The following is a 4,971-nucleotide window of genomic DNA, read 5'->3' as shown; positions in this document are numbered from 1 at the left end:
GATCCTCCGGCTAGAACTGCGCAAACCCTCTAGGTTTTGACTTGCTTCCTCCTGCAGCTTTTCGATTTCCCCTTCTGCTCAGCGCTGGGGTTTTTGTTTCTGCTCTTCTTGTCTCACCTACACTAGCTCAGATACCATGTGAAAATTCCTATGCTGGAATCCCTACTGCAACAAACTGATGTTACTTCTCCTACTTGATTAAATCATGCAAGTTATTTACTGTATTCTAGGGTAAATATCGAAGCAAATACATCTGTAGGTTTCACTTAATTTACTTATATGCGTAAAAAAATACAGATCAAGAAATAAAAATACAACACATAGAACATTTATTTTTGGACAAATAGTCCCCGAAAAAACCCAATGCGGAAAACCCGGTGCAATAGCACTGAGGGCTTATTATTATTAAGCAATAGCAAATTCTGAATACATCACTGAATACCTCACATGTTTATTTAGTTACTGAGAGAAATATTGGCAGAAGCTTTGTGAGTTTTACCTCACACAATCACTGAGAAAAAGTCCTCGCTGTTCTGGCTTCTGGATGAGGTGCCCTTGGCAGGTCCCACCCTAGCTCTACGCTACCTCTACGCTATCCTAGTGTCAACCCTCTCAAGCACAATGTCGCCCAACTGGGGAATCAATAAATAGCTAGAGTCACTGCTTTCTGCATCCCATCTCACACCCCGGCTTTCAGCTGCTGAAACTGACCCTCTACTATGATTTTCTACGTTCTCTCTTTCCCTCTACGATGTTTCTCCATTGCCCTTCTCGCCCTGCCTTAGCCTCTGCATCAAGGCTACTGGATCACTTTCTGCCTTTCTCTACTGATGTATCTCCAGCTGAGAATCTCTCTCTCCGGAAGCTGCTATCCTTGCCCCTCAACTGCAAGATATCTCTTTAATCGATTTTTCCTCCTGAGAACTTCTCACTTCAGAAAATCAATTTCCCCAATTGCTCTGTGTGTTTTCCAAATGACCCTCAAGCCCCTTCTTATATCTTCCTGTTGCACAACCAATGGCCTAGATTAAAACATAATCAAAGGCTCAGATCATTTTGGCTTGATCCATGGCTTTCTCTAGAAGTTTCACCCCTGATTAGATTAATACCCATTAATATTTTAATTTTCCTAAGTTTAGACTTAGGAACCCCATTAAAAATATTAATTATTTTAGTAAAATCACTTCTGGGTGAAATTTCTGAAAACGCTTTTTGGGTTATTTGGAATAACTATGCCTAAGCCTCCTTGCAAAATTTGAGGCTTATAGCACATCCGATGCTACCCAAAATCAACATGTTGTAGCCGCATAGAATATTGCAAATTTCCTAACACAAAAGAAGGAACAATTGGAGATGGAATTGGCTAGTGCAAAGCAGCAAATTGATTACCTCCTTGCCGAAAATCAAAGGTTGTCTTCCACCATTTCTAGTGGAGAAGAGTTACAGTTAGCTATATGTTATGAACATAAATTGTATAAGATAAGATAAAAATAAATAAATATAAATAATATATAATGAAATGATTATTATGTTAAATATTCATTAATTTGAGTGAAAAGGCATGTCTAAAAGACATGCCCAATCATGAAAGGACACCTGCCTAGTATATATGCGGGTCCTCATTGTAACATTCAACATCACTTGTATATTTTATATATGTTAATAAATTATTATAAATACCTTTTGAGTGTTTTACATTAAAATCAACAAGTTATAAGATTTGTTGCTTCAGTGGTATCAAAGCCATGCTGCACAATATAATTATGCCAGTCCTTGAACGTTGTTCACCGAACAATATGTCGTTAAGTTTTTGCCCTGAATCCATTGAGCAGTTTCGTAAAATTCAAGAAAAGCTTCAGTAATGGGAAAAATCATATGTAGAAGTTACAACACGTCTAAATGAAACCGATAATAAGGAGGATGATAGTGACGGTGAAGAAACGAAACAAGATGAAACAAGGTGAAACAAGAGAAGAAGATTTTGTTCAGAATGACTGTAATGACAATGAAGATGATAAAATGAGTCTACTAATAATCCCAGTTCGCCCTTAATTTTCCATCAAAGGAAACCCTCAATGGCTCAGAAGAAGCAAAAATCCTCAATGGGCCATCACCAACAGTTCAGGCAAAGTCAAAACAATCAAAGAAAGCAGCACCAAAACCAAGGTTACCAAGAAAAATGAGGGAAAAAAACAAACAACAACCTACAAATCAGTAGGGCCAACTGCCATCAAACCCTTCACCTTTTGTACCAGCTTAATAAATTCCACAATCTTTTGATAAAAAACTATCAACAATCCATCCATACTAGTCAAAATGTTCACAAGAATGAAATGGTTATGAATTTAGTTGCGGGACAATCTAGTACGATATGTGGGATCCTGTGTATCTAAACGATTTTGCCTCCTAATCCTTCGCGTCATCTGAGGAGCATATTTTGGCACGTAGCTGATAAAAGCGTTGTCAATTTGTTGAAGAAAATGCCTGTTTTTAATTCTAACAAAAGAATCAACATTGAAGACACACTTCAACATAAATATATGGCTGAAATTACAATGGACGTTCTGGCTGTGTGCTTCCAACTTCCCTGCCTCACCTACTGCATGCTTCCAACTGCCATCCTCGACATGCTGCGTGCTTCCGTTGTACTATCCAACATCCCACGTGTATATATATAGATAGACATTACATTTCATCAATGCAAAATTGAAACCATAATAGAAAGAAATCCTTCGTTGACGATCCAAAATCTCAGTTGATCAAAGAAATAGTATACATCAATGTTCCCTCTCAAATCAACTTCAATGTCAACATCATTGTCTGCAATGCATGGTAATGGAAACACAGATAAAGCATGACGCTCGCAATGATCGGATTATGAGACTAAAGAGCTCCGAAGGCAAAATATTTGTCGTGGAAGAAGTGGTAGTGTTGCAGTCGGTGATAATAGAGTATGTAATGGAGGACCTTGGCACTGAAAATCTGAGTCCCCTGTCATTTGTCTCTAGCGACATTTTGAAAAAGATTATCAAATATTGCAAATACCATGTTGATCATGCCCTAGGTCCCTGGAGATCAAAAGAGGATGTTGATCCATGGTATGTGGAGTATGTGAATTTGGATCTTACCACTTTGATCCAACTTGGACTCACTGCCATGCATCTGGATATCACGAATCTTCTAGACTTGGTCTGTCGAACTATTGTGGGTACACTTACCACATCGAAAACACATGGAAAAGCACGAGAGATGTTGAACATTCAAAATGACCTTACTCCCCAAGACGTGCAGGCCATCAAGCATCAAGCTCCTTGGGATTTCGCTATCCCTAAAGCAGAACAACAAGAAATTGTGTTTACACAATGATGATGAGACATCAAACATAGTTAATGTGTTGGAAAGTTCAGATTCAACAATTAATAGTTTGGCAATGACACCGGTCAATGCGCTTCTCCACTCCCCCATATACCACGTCAGTTTAACCACTGTCAACTGTTTTGACAATCCATCACGTTTCTCGATCAACAACAACCATCCCATTGTGTCAACTTCATTCGGTTCGATTGATTCAACCTCATTCGGTCCAATCGGTTTGGTCGATTCAAATCCATTCGGTTCGGTCGATTCACATGGATTAACATCTGAATCATTAACATATGATTCATATAATAGAGTAGTTTGTATAAAAGACATTAATATAATTAATTTAATTATAATTGTTATAAAATAGTTATAATTATTTAATTGTAATATAGATATATCTATATATATATATATATATATATATATATATATATAGAGAGAGAGAGAGAGAGAGAGAGAGAGAGAGAGAGAGAGAGAGAGAGAGAGAGAGAGAGAGAGAGATTAAAAAAAAATTATTATTATTATAAAAAAAGAAAAAGAAAAGAGAGTAGACATAACCCTGGACTCAAATCAGAGTTACCAACGAATCATAGAAGTTCAGCTACCAGTGATGGCGAGTTTCCATATGCCAAGATGACAACCGCAAAGATAATTTACGGCGATATAGCTTTGAGGACAATTCTTTTGAAGGAAGGGGAAATGTTACGAACATAAATTGTATAAAAAATATAAACATAAGCAAATATAAATAATAAATAATGAAATGATGATTATGTTAAATAGTCATTAAGTTAAGTGAAAAGGCATGTCTAAAAGACATGCCCAATCGTGAAAGGACACCTGCCTAGTATATATGCGGGTCCTCATTGTAACATTCAACATCAATTGTACATTTTATATATATTAATAAATTATTATAAATACCTTTTGCGTATTTTACAATTTAAAATCAACAAGCTATAAGATTTGTTGCTTCACTATATACAAAGAGATCAAGCCATTAGAAGCCACAATGAAGAAAAATGTATGAAGAGTTGATCACCTTGCTTAAGGCAATCGTGCCTTTATACGATGTTCAGAAAGGATTGCAGGAAAATATGAGGATCTTAAAATTAGCTTATATAGCTACAAATGTGATCCAGGAATGGGGCACCAGGTATTCAAATGCACCTGTAGTGTTAGTTAGAAAACATAGGTATGAATTTGAGATGGATAAAGCAGAGATCAAAATGCATATGCAGACCTATGACCACCTCAACAATCCATAAACAACACTACGTCAAAATATACGCGGTTGCACAACAAATTGGAAGCCTTGGTTCGAGAACACAAAATACCTTCTATAGGTGCACTTGGGGAGGTAAGACACAGGAATATTATTAGGCAAGATCTAGAACAATTCTTGAACCGTATCAGAGAGGTGACCACCCGAGATGACTTGGAAGTGACTAAAGATTATGTTTTGCAATATGTAGCTAAGCCAATGAAGTTACATATGAAACTAGTCATGTTGTGGAACAATGTATAATTAAGCTCCAAAACTATATACCTAGATGCTTTGGATGGTAATATCAGGTACAATCAAGATCCACCACAAAATGTTAGAGA

General features: G+C 36.8%; 1 pseudogene; it reads left to right on the top strand.

Annotated features, from left to right (window-relative positions):
• The first annotated feature begins 2,835 nt into the window (after positions 1 to 2,835).
• Positions 2,836 to 3,366, top strand: LOC149192098 (SKP1-like protein 12 pseudogene; annotated as a pseudogene).
• Positions 3,367 to 4,971: the final 1,605 nt, after the last annotated feature.

This window comes from Pinus tabuliformis, chromosome 2_2, assembly GCF_031772625.1.
Source record: "Pinus tabuliformis cultivar Carrire ecotype Pingquan chromosome 2_2, CPIR1, whole genome shotgun sequence".
Taxonomy (NCBI): domain Eukaryota; kingdom Viridiplantae; phylum Streptophyta; class Pinopsida; order Pinales; family Pinaceae; genus Pinus; species Pinus tabuliformis.
This window is presented reverse-complemented; position numbering and strand designations above follow the sequence as displayed.